General features: G+C 37.7%; 1 non-coding gene across 1 annotated transcript; it reads left to right on the forward strand.

Annotated features, from left to right (window-relative positions):
- Positions 1-4641: 4641 nt before the first annotated feature.
- LOC141722321 (small nucleolar RNA R71) lies at positions 4642-4748 on the forward strand. The gene has a single exon (XR_012575340.1). It is a non-coding gene; the product is annotated as a small nucleolar RNA R71 (small nucleolar RNA).
- Positions 4749-20603: the final 15855 nt, after the last annotated feature.

The following is a 20603-nucleotide window of genomic DNA, read 5'->3' on the forward strand; positions in this document are numbered from 1 at the left end:
TCCGAATCATTCTCAAAAATTTCCACCGCTCCATGTGGAAACACAGTTTTCACAATAAAAGGTCCAGACCACCTTGATTTCAACTTCCCAGGAAAAAGTCGGAGCCGAGAGTTGAATAACAGAACTTGTTGCCCTGGCACAAATAACTTAGGATGTAGCTTCCTATCGTGCCACCTCTTCACCTTTTCCTTATACATTTTGTTATTCTCGTACGCTTGAAGTCGAAATTCATCAAGTTCATTAAGCTGAAGCATTCTTTTCTTACCAGCTGCATCTAAATCCAGGTTCAATTTCTTCAATGCCCAGTAGGCCTTATGCTCAAGCTCCGCCGGTAGATGACATCCCTTACCGTACACCAACTGAAATGGTGACATCCCAAGTGGAGTTTTGTATGTTGTTCTGTAAGCCCAAACAGCTTCATCGAGCTTTAAAGACCAATCCTTCCTTGACGGACAAACAACCATCTCTAGAATGCGCTTTATCTCTCTGTTAGACACTTCCGCTTGACCATTTGTCTGCGGATGATAGGCAGTAGCTACTCGATGATTCACATTATAACGCTGCATCATAGAAGTGAACTTACGGTTGCAAAAATGCGATCCTTCATCACTTATGATTACCCGAGGTGTTCCAAACCTTGTGAAAATTTGCTTATGAAGAAAATTTAGCACTGCCTTTGCATCATTTGTCGGTAAAGCTTTAACTTCGACCCATTTTGAGACATAATCGACTGCCAGCAAGATGTACTAATTATTACAAGACGAGATAAAAGGCCCCATGAAATCGATTCCCCATACATCAAAGACCTCGACTTCAAGCATCACATTTAATGGCATCTCATCCTTCCTTGACAAATTTCCCACTCTTTGGCAACGATCACACCTTAAAACAAACTGATGAGCATCCTTGAACAAGGTAGGCCAGAAAAAATCTGCTTGCAGAATACGAGCTGCCGTCTTCGTACCTCCATAGTGTCCACCATAAACCGTGGAATGGCAGTCTCGTAATATCCCCTCCGTCTCACAGAACGGGATACATCTCCTGATGATCTGGTCAGCTCCCTGTCTAAAAAAATATGGTTCATCCCACATATACCACTTCACCTCATGCAGAAACTTCTTCTTTTGCGCGGATGTCAAATTAGGAGGCATTATATTGCTGACAAGATAGTTTACAATATCTGCAAACCATGGTTCTTCCTCCTGAATTGCAAATAACTGCTCATCCGGAAAAGATTCATTGATTAACGTCCTATCTTGTGAAGTAGAATCGGGATTCTCCAACCTAGAGAGATGGTCAGCTACTTGATTCTCAGTACCTTTTCTATCTTTGATCTCTAACTCAAATTCTTGAAGTAAAAGCACCCAACGAATGAGTCTCGGCTTCGAATCCTTCTTAGAAACTAGATAGCGAATAGCTGCATGATCAGTGAATACTGTCACTTTCGTACCAAGCAGATAAGATCGAAATTTCTCAAAGCCAAAGACTATAGCCAAAAGCTCCTTCTCAGTAGTGGTGTAGTTCAATTGGGCCCCATTTAAAGTCTTACTCGCATAGTAGACCACATGGAAGAGATTTTTCTTGCGATGTCCCAGAACTGCACCTACCGCATAATCACTCGCATCACACATCATCTCAAACGGTTCTGTCCAATCTGGTGCTGTAATAACTGGTGCCGTGATCAAACTCTCCTTGAGAGTCTCGAATGCTGCCAAACATTCATCATCAAATTTAAAAGACACATCTTTCTCAAGTAAATTGCACAACGGCTTCGATATCTTTGAAAAGTCCTTGATGAATCGCCGATAAAAACCCGCATGACCGAGAAAACTACGGATTCCTTTCACCGAATTAGGTGGGGGAAGATTTTCAATGACTCCCACCTTGGCCTTGTCCACCTCCAGACCCTTGCTAGAGACCTTATGCCCAAGGATAATGCCTTCACGCACCATAAAATGACATTTCTCCCAATTAAGCACCCAATTAGTTTCCACGCATCTTTTGAGTACGGCGCGCAGATTATTTAAACATTCATCATATGAGTGTCCAAAGATGGAGAAGTCATCCATGAACACTTCAACGTTATTTCCAATCATGTCAGAGAATATAGCCATCATACATCTCTGAAAGGTGGCCGGGGTGCCACATAACCCAAACGAAACTCTACGAAAAGCAAATGTGCCAAATGGACAAGTGAAGGTAGTCTTTTCCTGATCCTCTGGTGCAATACAAATCTGATTATACCCGGAATAACCATCCAGAAGACAAAAATACTCATGTCCCGCCAATCTGTCAAGCATTTGATCAATAAATGGAAGAGGGAAGTGATCCTTCCTTGTGGCTTTGTTCAATTTTCTATAATCCATGCATACTCTCCATCCTGTAACTGTTCGAGTAGGGATGAGCTCATTCTTTTCATTTGCGACCACAGTGATACCTCCTTTCTTAGGTACACATTGCACGGGGCTCACCCACGAGCTGTCAGAAATAGGATAAATGATGCCTCCATCTAGCCATTTCAGAATTTCTTTCTTCACCACCTCCTTCATGATCGGGTTCAGTCTTCGCTGATGTTCCACAGTTGGCTTACTTCCTTCCTCTAGCAGAATTTTATGCATACAATATGAAGGACTTATCCCCTTGATGTCTGCTATGGTCCATCCTATAGCCGATTTGAATTCTCTCAAAATCCTTAAGAGCTTGTCTTCCTCACTACCTGATAGGTCAGCTGAAATAATAACAGGTAACGTAGATGAATCACCTAAAAAAGCATACCTCAAGTGTTCAGGTAATGGTTTGAGCTCTAAGGTAGGCGCTTCCTCTATTGATGGTTTGAGCTTCCCTTCAGCGTTCTTGAGGTCAGAAGTACCAAGAGATTCAAATGGTATATCCAGCTTTCGCTTCCAGGGAGAAGCGTTCAGATATTGTAATTGCTCGTTGCTATCTTCATCATCACTGTCAAATTCCCCCACTAAGGCCTTTTCCAATGCATCAGACATTAGCATGTGATCGAGTTCCGAAGTAACCGCAGAATCAATCACATCCACTTTTAAGCACTCCTCATCTTCTGTAGGGAATTTCATTGCCTTGAATATGTTGAAGGTCACATCCTGATCTTGGACCCGCATAGTAAGTTCCCCTTTTTGCACATCTATCAAGGTACGGCCAGTAGCCAAGAAAGGCCTCCCCAAGATTATGGAAATCTTCTTATATTCCTCAAAATCCAGAATAACAAAATCTGCAGGAAAGAAGAGCTTATCCACCTTGACGAGCACATCCTCAACTATGCCCCTTGGGTAAGTAATGGAACGGTCAGCCAATTGTAGCGACATGTATGTGGGTTTTGGATCAGGCAGATCCAGCTTTTTAAAGATCGACAAGGGCATCAGATTAATGTTTGCTCCCAAATCACAAAGGCACTTGTCAAAAGTTAGATTGCCAATGGTGCAAGGAATGGTGAAGCTTCCTGGATCTTTCAGTTTTGGTGGTAACTTTTGTTGCAGAATCGCGCTGCATTCTTCCGTGAGAGCAACGGTTTCAAGGTCATCCAGTTTCACCTTCCTTGAAAGAATAGTCTTCATAAACTTCGCATAACTAGGCATTTGTTTCAGAGCCTCAGCGAAAGGTATATTGATGTGAAGTTTCTTGAACACCTCCAGAAACTTCCCGAACTGTCTATCCAGCTTTTGTTGCTGCAATCTCTTAGGAAAAGGTGGTGGAGGATAGAGTTGTTTCTTCCTTGTATTAGCCTCAGGCAGAGTGTGTTCAACAGTAGTCTTCCTTGGTTCCGCTGCTTTCTCCTTTTGCTTAAATTCTTCATCTCTAACTTCAGCTTCGACTTCTTTTGCCTTTTCAGCATAAGCTACTTTTCCAGACCTTAAGGTAATAGCCTTGACTTGCTCTTTAGCTTCCTTCCTGCCTGGTACTTCTGTGTCACTGGGAAGAGTGCCAGGTTGACGATTGAGCACTGCATTGGCTAACTGACTGATTTGATTTTCCAAGGTCTTGATAGAAACCGCCTGAGTCTTGCACAGCAGCTTAAGTTCCTCAAAATCAGCACTAGTAGGTGCAGCTGCACTTCCCTGTTGAGGATATGATTGCCTTGTAGCATACTGCTGTGGTTGCTGGAATCCAGGTGGGTTAAACTGTTTACTCACTCCTTGCTGATATGGTGGCTGAATAGCATTCTGATTATTCCCCCAGCTGAAATTTGGATGATTTATGTTGTTAGGATGATAGATCGCTGGCACAGGCTGCTGTTGTCGTTGATAATTATTCACATATTGAACAGATTCATTGACAAGAGAACACTGATCCGTAGCATGAGAACCTGCACAAAGCTCACAAACCATAGCTATTTGATTAACTCCATACGTAGCCAGAGAATCAACCTTCATTGATAGCGCTTGGAGCTGGGCTGCAATAGCGGTGGCTGCATCAACTTCCAGAATACCTGCGACCTTGCCTGACGTCATCCTCTGAGTTGGGTTTTGATGCTCATTTGCAGCCATCGTCTCGATAAGATTATACGCCTCAGTATAGCTTTTAGCCCATAAGACGCCTCCAGCTGCTGCATCGAGCATGGGCCGAGATTGGGCCCCCAAACCATTATAAAAACCAGTGATTAACATCCAATCCGGCATTCCATGATGTGGACATTTTCTCAACATTTCCTTGTAGCGTTCCCAAGCCTCGCACATAGATTCTGTAGGTTGCTGCGCAAACTGAGTAAGAGCACTCCTCATAGCAGCAGTCTTTGCCATTGGATAAAACTTCACCAGAAACTTTTGCGCAAGATCTTGCCACGTAGTGATGGACCCAGCTGGTTCAGAATGTAACCAGTCTTTAGCCTTATCCCTCAGTGAGAATGGGAAGAGCCTCAACTTGATAGCCTCATCAGTCACGCCATTATACTTAAAAGTGCTGCAGATCTCGACAAAATTCCTTATGTGCATGTTGGGGTCTTCAGTTTCCGCTCCTCCAAAAGAAACAGAATTCTGCACCATCTGAATAGTGCCCGGCTTGATTTCAAAGGTGTTAGCTTGAATAGCCGGATGAAGGATGCTTGACTGAATGTCATCAATTTTAGGCCGAGAAAAATCTATAAGAGCTGGATCAGCTTGAACAATACGATCTCCCATGTTTACTGGTTCTTTCTGCTCAGTTCCTGAATCCGAATCCTCAAAATCTAACTTCTCCGGTGTATCAAGAACTTCGTCTTTCTCCTCAGCTGTATCTAAGGTCCTCTTGCGAGCACGAGAACGAGTTTGCATAAACGCTTGCTAAAGTACCTGAAACACAACCGAAAAGAGTAATTAACTACTACGTCCTAATCACTGAGTCCTAATGACCAATGATGGTAAGTACATAAACTAAACAAATACGCCGAGTCCCCGGCAGCGGCGCCAAAAACTTGTTAGGGCGAAATCACGCACTAATATTCACGCAAGTATACGCGTTCTCAAGTAATATAGAATACTTTCTAGTTCATTCCCTCAGAGACTCAGACTAATTTATTGTCTAATTTAAATCACTCACCAATGTATGACTACTTCTCAATGTTAAGATAATAACACTTAAAATTATTGATTAAATATTAACTATAATTAACTACTTAATTAACCACTTAACTAACACTTCAATTTATCAATAATAAAACACTCATGAGATCACAACTTCATTATTACTTCCTTCTATAGCCATAGTTATTACCTTTAGCATGTGACAGTGATGATATTAATCGAATAACACGAAACTGATAAAAGCCAACTTTCATTGTACTAATACCATTCTACCAAACATCCACAATTAAGATAGAAGTTGAATAGTCATCAATTATGTTAAGTTCCTATATGTCTACAGAAATTGACAACACAACGATTTAAGCACAAGTTATCCCTTTTTGATTACATAAGGCAAATAAAACTGTTAGAGTTACCCACTAATCATGCACAACGTACATGAACCTATGCTAGCATGGCAAGTTCTAAATCTCAAGATCCACCGTCGCTTCACAAGAGATTAACACCCTATCTTATATGTTCGCGACGCACATAAGACGAATACGCACAACCAATACTAGATATCATGCAATCATCACATACTAAAGTATTAAACAATTAACTAAAGAATTCCATAATAAATCCATTGCAACCCCATGATCACGATTAGCCCATAATAGAACTTATCGCTATCATGGGTTCATATGAAATCATGATAAACAAACACAAGAAAATAATAACTAAACTGATTATATTAAAACAGAGTACGTCACAAGAGTAAATAAGTCAAAGCAAGAAAACTAGCATCCAACGTTACAACGAAACAAGAATCACAAGAATATATGCTTCCTCTTCGTTGTTGTGTGCTAAATCGGTCTTCTTCCTTATCTCCTTCGCTTCTTGCAAAACACAATCTAAAACATAATCTCCTCTTAATACTCTGTGAAAAACGTCTCAAATCTACCTATATAATAGTCCCATAAAACTCAGATTACATAGAAGTTGGAAGCCAAACAGAAGTAGAAGTCTAAAATAATATATCTTTTTCCCCGACCCTGCGCGGCCGCTCAGCATTTCTGCGCGGGCGCGCAAGGCTGCTGCGCGGCCGCTCAGCATTGCTGCGCGGGCGCGCAGGACCCTACTGGAAAAATTCCAAGTTTGCTCCGTTTCTTCGCCGTAATCTGCCCATTCTTTTCCTCTCTCAATGGTGAACACATGCCAAGGCTTATTCTTGATGATTCCTCCTCCGAAATGCAACTAATACCCTGAAATGCATAAACACTAGAAAAACGCATCAAATACACAAAATACTTGATTTCAAGACACCAATTTAAGCCATTTTAAGACGTTCTAAGTGGTATAAAATGCCACTTATCAGGGAACCCAAGTAATAAGATCCCGGATATGATCCCTCAAACGACAAACGAGAACGAAAGTTAAGCGAACCGTATAACAGATAAGCGGTCATTAGCCAAGTTATTAAGGGTTAATCAAAGAGGTTAGTGGATGATGATGTCATCACATCACAAGGAGAAGCCATGTGTTAAAAGATGACACAAGCATGGTGACATAAGCATTACAAGGAGTTTTGATTTGTTGGTTGATTTACAGCCCAGTAAAACTTACCATGGTAAAAAGCTAATAATTTGCCAAGCCAAAAGGAAAGCAACCAAGCATTTCATTTCACACTTCCCAAAATCAACCAATCAAACTCTCTCTTCTTCCCCCCATTGTTTTGCTTCGACTTCTTCTTGAAAAACAAGGAGAAATTTTCAAAACTCAAGCTACACACCTTCAAAAATTAAGAGGTTTGTTTCCTTAGCTTCCATAATTCATGACTTAGTTATGTTATGAGTTCAAAGCCAAGATTCCAAGGTTTACTAAGCTAATCAATTCATCAAAGTTCTTGATGAATAGTGTATTCAAGAAACTAACTTTGTGTTTTCTTATGTTTTCTTCTAGATCCAAGCTTAGTAGAGATAGTTAGTGGTTATTCAAGGCTCCTTAAGTGATTCTCCATTCTCCAAGGAAGGTATAACTTCTCAAACCCTTAGTCTTAAGTTTGGTTTGTTTGGATTTCCTAATGTTTAGATTATGGGCTAGTGTAATGGGTGTGTAATCATGTTTAGAGCTTTGTTTAGTAAGTGGTTTTGTTGATTTTGGAGTTAGAAGTGATACTTGTTAGATTTGAAGTTCTTGGTCACATTTTGACTTGGTTTAGATGAATAAGTTGAGATCTTAAGTTATGGTCGAATGATCTTGTATTGTGGTTGAATGATGGTGGAATGGTGTTGATTGGTGGTGATTTGATATTGAATTGATTTGATAAAATTTGGGAATCGCTAAGTTATAACCGTCGTAATGCCCAATTTTCCTTAGACTGTTTTGGTGCATGACTTTTTCACCCGAACACTCACTACCATAAACTGACCATTACAATTCTTAGAAAGTTTATGATTCAAGCTTCATTTTGATATGTCGTTCACTTAGATCCGATTTACGGTTTAGGAGAAACGACCATTTTAAGTAATGGTGTTTCGCGAGCGAACCCCGAAATCTCGAGTAACTTTGAGACCATAATTAAGACCCGTAAATGATTAATCAAAACACAAAACAATTATTTAAGGTGGATTAGGCAGTTGGTAAAGTACTCGTGAAAGAGTCGCCTTAAAATTCATAACGGTTAATTTATTAAAATTAGTGGAGCTGAGGGTACGCGAGCGATTAATGCAAATCGTTAAGCGTATAAGCGACTGTAAACGACCGTTAGGGTATGAGTGAGTTTTGACTAGTTTCTTAAGCGACCATGTTCTAATTCTGGCTTATGTTGTTGTTCATAGGTTACCGGACCCACTATAAGTTTAAGTCTTTTCCAGAACGCTCAGACAAGTTTTTTTATCGGTTATACTGTACGGATGTAAATATATTGATGCATTATCTTGAGATAAGTGCATGGTTATTATTAGAAAGTCTTGCATTATATTGGAGAATGTTGATATGATATATATGCATGTCTGTTTCATAATCTTGATATTTCATTATCGATTCAATTATTATAAATTGCATAATACCTATGCTAGAGATAGGCATTACTTGTGTATACCCTTAGTATAGGGGACCCAGAGTTGAACAATAGCCTGGATCTTGTACAGCTTCTCGGTCTAAACCGGGAGGCGATGTTCCCGAGTAAATTACAGATATATATATATAGTTTCAAAACTATTAATTGAATAAGGTTTATTCGATAGTTTTATATTATAAGTGAATATTATTTTTGGAATATTCATATAAGATTCTTATTACGATCAAAGACTAGTTTAATTATTTGAATAGAGTTTCTACTTATGAAACTTATTTTATTTCTATTAATAAATGAATATTAGTCTGAATATTCATTAGAGGACTTATGACTCCGCTTGTTTTATTTAATGAATATTAGTTTGAATATTCATTCGAGGACTTATGATTTCGCTTATTTTATTAATAATATTCTTTATTTTTTTAAAGAATAATGTGTCAATATTCGCCAAGTATTCAGAAAATGATTGATACAATCAAATCATTCTTACTTTAAATATTTCCAGAGATTATTCTCAAACTTTATTAAAACTATTTTTGAAAGTTAGAGCGGATCCCAAAACTCGTTTTCAAATTTAAGATCTTCCTTTCGAAGGGGATTTAAATACTTGCTCAAAAAAATCTGAGGGATCCGGCTCTGTGATGTATTTGTATATTCGCAATGAGGTAGTTGTTTTGATAAAAGAGTTTTTGATTACTTACCCAACCCTCGGGAAGTAAAATTCTTGGAATGAGTTTAATCCATTAACAGGCATCGCCTGGGAAATATCGGTGAGTTTTCCTTTCCAACTAGATACGGCTTCTTGGTGGAGCCGTATCAACAAGTTTCTACTTGGGGAAAGGGGGGACGAGCTTTACGTTTCAGAGTCATGGATTTCATCTGAACTAGGAGTGGCGTAAGTGGTTGAGTGGCACCGGCCCAGCCTATATTGGCCGAAATGGCCCGAAAGTTCCGCTAAGACGGTCCATTCCTTAGGAGACCGGCGTTCGGTCGACAAGTAAATTCGACTGTTCTCCTCTACATGTAGAAAATTGTGGGGTTGCACTACTGCGACTGATCATCGTGAGTGGTCTTCCTGGCACGGCAAACTCCCATAATGAGTTCATCATCCAGTTTGGATATTTCTGCAACACTATCCAGAGCACTTCGATAGAAACGCTACGGCTGGGCGACTGTTGAGTGTTGGCAGGGTCGAGTTTTCAAAATGATGTTTCCATGAATTGAAGTATCTCATAACTTCATATTTTATCAATAATCAAAGATTTGAGTTTCCTTGAGCGGATAAAAGCCCTCAAGAATATTTATGAAAATGAGTTATATACAATTCTTATCTTGTAACTTCATCGATATATGATGAACTTTTGAAACTGATTATAACTTAAACGGTGATAGTTTGAGTAGTATTCGGAAAAGATATAACTATATTGGAGTATCTTGTGACTTCATCTTTTCGACTTATATCTAGTTAATGATTATCTTATGCATGACAAAGATTTTCAGAAAAACGTTGAGACAAGGTTAGATATATGAGATCACCTTGCAACGATATTTTTATACAGTTATAAACTGGAACTCTGTGTATATTATACATATCAGAGGATTTTAAAGATTTTGAAAAGTATATATATATATACTGAATATTTTGTGACTTCGTCGCATTAAGATATCAAACTTGGTTCATTTCTTCTTGACCAAGACTTTCTTGAGTACTATGAAGATGCTCATATATTGTTAATTATTATACATGTTATTTCGGTGGGCTTGTTGCTCACCCTTGATTTCTTCTTTCATCACACAACAACATATTGAAAAGATGAACAGGACCAAGCTCACAATTCGCAAGCGGTTAGGAAACATTCCGCAGTTTTCTGGAGGCGTTGATGTCGTTGTAGCTGAGGTAGGAATTACCAATAGGCTGGGCTTTCAACTGTCAATGTACCAGACTTATGTATATTTATGAACTGTAATAATGGCAAAGAAAATGTAAATTTATTCAGAAACCCTTTTAAGGTGTAATGGTTTATAATTGTGGAATAAAATGACTTGTGTTATTTTTGGTATTCATCTCTGAGACTATAACTTGTGGTGTGTATATATATTATGGGGTCACAGTACACAGTAGTTGGTTGTTTATTAAGATTGAGTATTATTAAGGGAAATGGAACTCGTGACAACTCGGATCCCCGACCCCGGATTTGGGGGTGTTACAGAAATGGTATCAGAGCTAAGCGTTATAAACCTCAGAGATGATGTGTCGTTAAAATGACAAGTTCACTAAGATAATAAGAACTCTTGCCAAGTTCATAGTCGGACTACCAAACGTAGTACTGACAATTAAAACTCTTACGGGAACCCTTATAAATATCATGATAGTAACATAGATCGTTATCGTATATGGTAGCGGGACTCCGAACCCTGAAGTTCAAAAGCAATAACATGATGATGTTTTACTATATATTGGGGATCGGATTATGGACCCAATGGATTACCCTAACGAGGGACCAGATGAGATTCATATTAAGAATGTAGTGGTTGAGGATGTTATCCCGGAAGGGATTATTATTGGGGAGGATTCTATGGAGGATCCTGACGGGAATGAAGAGAGGACCATAAAGGAATTTATGACCATAGTCAGGGAGACTGCCAGAGATAGGAATGGTTGGTTATTGTCGTAGTTTCATTCAAGTTTTTACAAAGATCACAGCCCCTTTAAACGTGGCTTACTCGTAAGACTAAGAAGTTCGAATGGACAGAGAAATGCGAGAACAGCTTCCAAGAACTGCAGAAAAGATTGGTGATGACCCCTATATTGGCGTTGCCGGATGGAAAAAGAGATTTTGTGATTTGTAGTAATGCTTCGCACAAGGAATTAGGGTGCACGCTTATACAGCACGGCAAGGTAATCGTGTACGCGTCAAGACAATTAAGGGAATATAAAAATTCGATATCCCCCCATGATCTTGAGCTCACGGCAATAGTTTCACCCTAAATATTGAAGGCACTACTTGTATGGAGAGAAGTGCGAGGTTTACGCAAACCCCAAGAGCTCAAGTATATTTACGCAGAAAGATCTCAATATGCACCAGAGGAGGTGGTTAGAGCTAATCAAGGATTATGATTATGAGATTATTTATCAGCCAGGTAAAGCCAATGTGGTGGCTGATGCCCTTGATAGAAAGGAGAGACTCAGGATGATAATATCTTCGGGAGAGTAGATAAAAGATTTCGAGAAAATGGAAATAGAATTGAAGGTAACCGGAGCCGGTACTGAAAGGCTATTTGAGATTGTAATGCAACCTGAATTATAGGAAAAAATCATATTGTGCCAAGAAAAAGTGATGAATGAAGGCAGAGAGCCAATGACTGGAGAAGAGATTAATACCGAGAAAGATGATAAGGGAATAACGAGGTATTCCTACAGAATTTGGGTTCCAAACGTTTAAGTGCTTAAGGACTGGATCTTAGATGAAATCCATAGTTCGAGGAATAAGATTTAGGGCAAACCCTAAATGTGATAGTCAGGGAGGTCGCCATCAAGAAAGAAGGAACCCATAACATAATTAAGTGGAAAACAAAAATTTTAACATATAAGATAACCCCAATTATGGGAGAAGGATGAAACATTTCATACTGAGAAAACAGAAGTCGAGCAAGATAGGGAGAACCATGATGGTACTCCTATGGGGCATTTCATGGACCTGCCTAAACAAAACTTATACTTTTACCCCCAACCACCACCCTGAGGAAATAATGCAGTGGGAAATTCTTTCATGACCTATAAGTCGCTAAGCTCTCAGAATTCCAAGGAACAGGTTGACCCAGTCGAGGCAAGAGCCTGGCTAAAGGAAATATAGGAATCATTTGAGATTCTAAATGATTGACGAAGCGCAAAAGATTGTTTTTATCACTTACCTTCCTAAGAGAGAGGCCACCCTCTAGTGAAAGGCTAGGGAAGATAGAGAGATAGCATATAAAAGTTAGAGCCAGACCAAAGGCGGAAGAGCATAATGAATTATGAATCTAGGTTGTGAAATTCGTCAAGGTTCGTTTAAAGGACATGAATCCAGAGTGACAGGATGTTTGAAATCAAGAATTACACTACGTTGGTCCATGAAAGGATTTTAATAGTAATGAATATAAGAAGACTGGAAAGGAAAGGGATATAAAGGGATATAAAGGAAATAAAGTTGAAGAACGATAAGGGAGTTAGGAATGCGGAAATCCTAAGGAACCCTATCAATAAAGATAAGAGAAGTGGGTAATCATCAGGGTGATGGTGATTGACCATGAGGTAAAGTTGAAGTTTGAAGGCATAAGTGATACATATATGTTATCCCCTTTAAGTTGGGAGGATTCCAGGAAACCTTGAGATAGTTCGAAGGATAAATAATAAGACGCGGATAGACTGAGGAGAAAAAAAAAGTAAGAAATTATGAAATTGGATGAAGGAAGTGACCTTCCAGAATGTGAAGTGTATGTAACACCTGTGAAACACCAGGTACAAAAGATATCCCAACATTGAGATGACTGTTAAGATAAATAACAGAGGTAAATGAGTAATTAGAACTAAAAAGTTCACTTTGAACAAAACCAATATCTTCCAGAACATCCCTGTTATCATTACCAAATCAGGAAAGAAATGCGGATAACCATTGTTATCTTCTGGAGGCCATATGGATTGATCTCAGTTTGAATAAGGATGTTATTGTGAAATTAGGTATAGACTATCAAGGTGGGAATGATTGAATAAGATACCCTTATTAGGGATATATGACTTGATTATCCATGGAAGAATGCAAGTACCTTTTAAAGGTGGAATTAAGGACAGAACCTCGATAACTTAAGATAAATCCTAGGGGAATGCATAAAGGTTGGCATTTCACCCTTAATAGGGACAGTATGAGTTTCGACAGTATAAATTGGAAAGGATCAGGATAACAACAACCTTTAAGGATCAGTGGAGTAATTTTTAGAAGTATATAGACAATGGTTCTAGTATTAGTAAATGGTATTTTGATATGCCCTGTATCTAGGGAATACAGGAGGGACGATTCAAGGATAACCTTAGTGGTTTTACAAGGAGAAAGGTAATATTCAAAGTTCTGAAGAATAGAAATTTTGATAAAGAAAATATGACGTAATTATAATAATGCCAAGTGGGCACGTGTTTAACCATAAGAAACTATAGATCGACCCAATGAAGGTCGAGATTGGTGAAAACAAGAAGGACCCAAGATAAGAGACGTCCTAAGTATGATCGAGAGTCAGTCGTGACAATGTTAGCCTCTAAAGACCGAGGCAGTAACTTATGGAAAAATGGTGATATTTTTTTCCTCTCCTCACCAAAGCTTAATGAAGAGCATTTTCACAAAAGCAGTGATTGGAAATAAAGTAGAAAATTTAGTTGAAGATCGTTCAAAAGACATTGATTGTAAGGAACTATTACTATCTGGAAAGGCCAATGAGGTGGCAGACACTCTAAGTGTAAGAGAGCGATTATAGGCGCTCGTGCCAGAGGAATACAGTAATGATGGTTAAAGCCGTGAAGGTTGTATTATGGTTTGAAAGATTGATATTCCTTCTGATGATTGTGTGATACTCAACCGTAATAGTAGTTTGGTAAAGATTTAATTCATGTAATCTCCATGAGCAGGCTATCTATCTTAGAAGGTCCTATCTTGAGATAAGCCAGGACCATGTTACGAAAGGACTAAATGAACCTTTAAACTTCATGTCTCCAAATAAAGACATATGGTTAATAATGGTATTAACCTGTTATCGTTGCTTGATTGAAACTTTTCTGTAATTTTATCTGCTTCATGTCATGTATGTACGTCAGGATCTGGAATGTTCTTCATGAATCATGAATGGTGATTATGTTACCTCCTTAGAAGAATTCTATACATGTATGGACTCCGTATGGTTAGCTATTAAGATTTCATGGAAAATAAATGACGACAGTAGGTCAGCGGTGGACCATAGTAATGCAGTAATGATTCTGCGAATAATGAGATGATAACAACCGGGAGAGTTGTATTGTAATGGGTGTTGAGATTGAGTACCACTAATCGGGTCATGGTGATGTATAAGTTATCATTGATAGACTAACTAGTGGATTATCTACCTATTAAATAATTATTCTTTCTTATCGACATAGAGTCGTATTACTATATGAGGAAGGTTGTGGGGAAAGCATAGAATTCTAGTAACGATGATGTCTAGAATGAAATCCCAGATTCGATTTTCATTATCGAGGGAGTTTCAAAGGTGATTGTTTATAAGCTCGAGCAAGAGCATGGGTCCATAGAATGATGGACGGAATAGTAAAAGATTCAGGAACATGAATTGCGATGCTATAATACTTGATGTTGAGATGTATACATATATATATTTTTTTGTTCTCCTGTGATAAACCTCTATAGTTCAGAGGTAGATTACAAGCCAGATGTTTTGTGGAAGTATATTTTTATATAATGCTCTTAAATTCGTTCTTTTCTCTCCTTTTCATTTTGTATAAGCTGAGAAAAACAACCCTTCCAGAAGGGGAGGTATTGCTGAATGACTATCTATCTGTGTGATAGAATCCTAGTAGGATACCATCTATTATTTAATTGCTTGTCAAGTACTAAAGGATGACCACCTTCTGTACTAACTATGTGATGTAACAAGTGTTCATGATCATAGTGATCTCTCAATAAATTCTTTTACTTCTATACGATAGGTCAAGCTTTCAAAGATGGAAGCAGCTAGAAAGTAAGTAGTATCAGTGCGGTGGTATTCCGAATCTAACGCGTTCGTGATACTAAGGTTGACGCAATTGTTAAAAGATTATAGAACGCCAACAAACTAAAGTGTAACCACTATAGTATTAGGTACGGAAGATAGTAACGATTACGGACAGGAAAAGAGTGGGTATTGATACGGAAGATAGTAACGATTACGGACAGGAAAATAGTGGGTATTGAGAAGCAAAACCTATAGCGCAAGAAGCTATGATGAGAGTATGTGCGATAGACTTGAAAGAATTTGGAATGATCACTTAGCACGTATAGAGTTTTCTTATGATGATGGATGATATGATAGTGTCGGAATGTCGCCTTACGAGGCCCTATACAGAAAGAGATGCCGATCCCCCTTGTATCGGAATGAAGTGGGAGAGCGCAAGATGCTCAGGTCCAAATTAGTCCAATTAACCAAGGACATAGTAGATCTAATCAGAGGACGGCTAGTAGAAACCCAAAATCGACTCGAGGAGTACGCCGGTATGGCCGAAAGGACAAAGAGTATGAAGGAGGGAACCTTGTATTATTAAAAGTATTCCCTTGAAAAGAATTGACTTGAGAGTTAGAAAGTGCACTGCTAAGAAAGTATCCCTATTCATTTTCTATCTGATTCCGGGACGGAATCCTTTTAAGGAGGGGAGACTGTAATAACCCCAATTTTTGGAAATTTTTGAAACCCTGATGAATAGTAACTTTTGCTGACAATGCTGATTAAGGAAAATTATCAGACCACGTTATATAGGAGTACTGTTATGGAAATTCTAAGATTGTATTAGTATTCCATAAAGTAAATGAGTGTATGTAAAGGTCGTCAGAATTCGGATTCGAAAACTTTATTTTTTTCCCAAAAATCCACCAGATACCGAAATAATAGAGTATAAGGTAACATGATAAAAAGGATTTAAATTCAAGGATTATAAGAGAGGATCATAAAAGGAATATAAAATATTGAGAAAGGTTAGGGGAACCCAAGTAATAAGATCCCGGATATGATCCCTCAAACGAGAACGAAAGTTAAGCGAACCGTATAACAGATAAGCGGTCATTACCCAAGTAATTAAGGGTTAATCAAAGAGGTTAGTGGATGATGATGTCATCACATGACAAGGAGAAGCCATGTGTTAAAATATGACACAAGCATGGTGACATAAGCATGATAAGGAGTTTTGATTTGTTGGTTGATTTATAGCCAAGTAAAACTTACCATGGTAAAGCTAATAATTTGCCAAGCCAAAAGGAAAGCAACCATGCATTTCATTTCACACTTCCCAAAATTAACCAACCAAACTCTCTCTTCTTTCCCCCATTGTTTTGCTTCGACTTCTTCTTGAAAAAGCAAGGAGAAATTTTCAAAACTCAAGCTACACACCTTCAAAAAATTAAGAGGTTTATTTCATTAGCTTCCATAATTCATGACTTAGTTATGTTATGAGTTTGAAGCCAAGATTCCAAGGTTTACTAATCTAATCAATTCATCAAAGTTCTTGATGAATAGTATTTTTAAGAAACTAACTTTGTGTTTTCTTATGTTTTCTTCTAGATCCAAGCTTAGTAGAGATAGTTAGTGGTTATTCAAGGCTCCCTAAGTGATTCTCCACTCTCTAAGAAAGGTATAACTTCTCAAACCCTTAGTCTTAAGTTTGGTTTGTTTGGATTTCCTAATGTTTAGATGATGGGTTAGTGTAATGGGTGTGTAATCATGTTTAGAGCTTTGTTTAGTAAGTGGTTTTGTTGATTTTGGAGTTAGGAGTGATACTTGTTAGATTTGAAGTTCTTGGTCACATTTTGACTTGGTTTAGATGAATAAGTTGAGATCTTGAGTTATGGTTGAATGATCTTGTATTGTGGTTGAATGATGGTGGAATGGTGTTGATTGGTGGTGGTTTGATATTGAATTGATTTGGTAAAATTTGGGAATCGCTAAGTTTTAGTCGTCGTAATGCCCAATTTTCCTTAGACTGTTTTGGTGCATAACTTTTTCACCCGAACACTCACTACCATGAACTGACCATTACCATTCTTAGAAAGTTTATGATTCAAGCTTCATTTTGATATGTCGTTCGCTTAGATCCGATTTACGGTTTAGGAGAAACGACCATTTTAAGTAATGGCGTTTCGTGAGCGAACCCCGAAACCTCGAGTAACTTTGAGACCATAATTGAGACCCGTAAATAATTAATCAAAACACGAAAAAAATTATGTAAGGTGGATTAGGCAGTTGGTAAAGTACTCGCGAAAGAGTCGCCTTAAAATTCGTAACGGTTAATTTATTAAAATTAGTGGAGCCGAGGGTACGCGAGCAATTAATGCAAATCGTTAAGCGTATAAGCGATCGTTAGGGTATGAGTGATTTTTGACTAGTTTCTTAAGCGACCGTGGTCTAATTCCGGCTTATGTTGTTTTTCATAGGTTACCGGACCCATTCTAAGCTTAAGTCTATCCCGTAAAGCTCAGGAAAGTTTTTTTACCAGTTATACTGTTCTTGTGATGTAAATATATTGATGCATTATCTTGAGATAAGTGCATCGTTATTATTAGCAAGTCTTGCAATATATTGGAGCATGTTGATATGATATATATGCATGTCTGTTTCATAATCTTGATATTTCATTATCGATTCAATTATTATAAATTGCATAATACCTATGTTAGAGATAGGCATTACTTGCGTATACCCTTAGTATAGGGGACCAGAGTTGAACATTTTTCTAAACCGGGAGGCGATGTTCCCGAATAAATTACAGATATATATATATATATATATAGTTTCAAAACTATTAATCGAAGAAGGTTTATTCGATAGTTTTATATTCTAAGTGAATATTATTTTTGGAATATTCATATAAGATTCATATTACGATCAAAGACTAGTTTAATTATTTGAATATAGTTTCTACTTTTGAAACTTATTTTATTTCTATTAATAAATGAATATTAGTTTGAATATTTATTCGAGGACTTATGACTCCGCTTGTTTTATTTAATGAATATTAGTCTGAATATTTATTCGAGGACTTATGACTCCGCTTATTTTATTAATAATATTCTATATTTTCTTAAAGAATAATGTGTCAATATTCGCCAAGTATTCGGAAAATGATTGATACTATCAAATCATTCTTACTTTAAATATTTCCAGAGATTATTCTCAAACTTTATCAAAACTATTTTTGAAAGTTAGAGTGGATCCCAAAACTCGTTTTCAAATTTAAGATCTTTCTTTCGAAGGGGATTTAAATACTCGCTCAAAAAAATCTTAGGGATCCGACTCCGTGATGTATTTGTATATTCGCAACGAGGTTGTTGTTTTGATAAAAGAGTTTTTGATTACTTACCCAACCCTCGGGAAGTAAAATTCTTGGAATGAGTTTAATCCATTAATAGGAATCGCCTGGGAAATATCGGTGAGTATTCTTTTCCAACTAGATATGGCTTCTTGGTGGAGCAGTATCAACAAGTTTCTACTTGGGGAAAGGGGGACGAGATTTATGTTTCAGAGTCATGGATTTCATCTGAACTGGGAGTGGCGTAAATAGTCGAGTGGCTCCGGCCCAACCTTATTATATTGGCCCGAATGGCCCGGAAGTTCCGCTAAGACGGTCCATTCCTTAGGAGTTCAGTGTTCGGTCGACAAGTAAATCCGACTGTTCTCCTCTACATGTAGAAAATGGTGGGGTTGCACTACTGCGACTGATCATCGTGAGTGGTCTTCCTGGCGCAGCAAACTCCCGTAATGAGTTCATCATCCAGTTTAGATATTTCTGCAACACTACCCAGAGCACTTCGATAGAAAGGCTACGGCTGGGCGACTGTTGAGTGTTGACAGGTTCGAGTTTTCAAAATGATGTTTCCATGAATTGAAGTATCTCATAACTTCATATTTTATCAGTGATCAAAGATTTGAGTTTCCTTGAGCGGATAAAAGCCCTCAAGAGTATTTGTGAAAATGAGTTATATACAATTCTTACCTTGTAACTTCATCGATATATGATGAACTTTTGAAACTGATTATAACTTAAACGGTGGTAGTTCGAGTAGTATTCGGAAAAGATATTAGTATATTGGAGTATCTTGTAACTTCATCTTTTCGACTTATATCTAGTTAATGATTATCTTATGCATGACAAAGATTTTCAGAAAAACGTTGAGACAAAGTTAGATATATGAGATCACCTTGCAACGATATTTTTAAACAGTTATAAACTGAAACTCTGTGTGTATTATACATATCAGAGGATTTCAAAGATTTTGAAAAGTATATATGTATATATATACTGAATATTTTACGACTTCGTCGCATTAAGATATCAAACTTGGTTCATTTATTCTTGACCAAGACTTTCTTGAGTACTATGAAGATGCTCATATATTTTTAATTATTATTCATGTTATTTAGGTGGGCTTATTGCTCACCCTTGCTTTCTTCTTTCATCACACAACAACAGATAGAAAAGATGAACATGACCAAGCTCCCAATTCGCAAGCGGTTAGGAAACGTTCCGCAGTTTTCTGGAAGCGTTGATGCCGCTGTAGCTGAGGTAGGAATTACCAATAGGTTAGGCTTTCAACTGTTGATGTACCAGACTTATGTATATTTATGATCTGTAATAATGGCAAAGAAAATATAAATTTATTCAAAAACCCTTTTAAGGCGTAATGGTTTATAATTGTGGAATAAAATGACTTGTGTTATTTTTGGTATTCATCTCTGAGACTATAACTTGTGGTGTGTGTGTATTGTGGGGTCACAGTACGCAGTAGTTGGTTGTTAATTAAGATTAAGTGTTATTAAGGGAAATGGAACTCGTGACAACTCGGATCCCCGACCCCGGATTTGGGGGTGTTACAGTGGCCCAATTATACCTAACTTCAATGTATACAAAAATAATTAGGGAAATATTTATTTATGATATATATATATATATATAATTTTGAAATTTTTATTTCTATACTTATTTATTTCGTGTACTTTCGTTTCGTGTCGTGTACCAATGGGTAAAACCGAAACCTACACTAAATTTATACGTATACTTTCGTTTTCATGTACTTTCGTGTTTGTGTATCGAAAAGGTAAAACCAAACCCGTAATTTTTGTGTCGTGTTTTCATGTCGTGTATGAAATCGCTAGCTTTATCACCAATAAATCTTTCACACTCGACTCACATGTGCTTTTAAGTTATATTTTCTTACCATTGATACTTGTAATTATATAAATGATACAGTGAGTGATGCTTATATGAA

Source organism: Apium graveolens, chromosome 4 (genome assembly GCF_009905375.1).
Source record: "Apium graveolens cultivar Ventura chromosome 4, ASM990537v1, whole genome shotgun sequence".
NCBI classification, from domain to species: Eukaryota; Viridiplantae; Streptophyta; class Magnoliopsida; order Apiales; family Apiaceae; genus Apium; species Apium graveolens.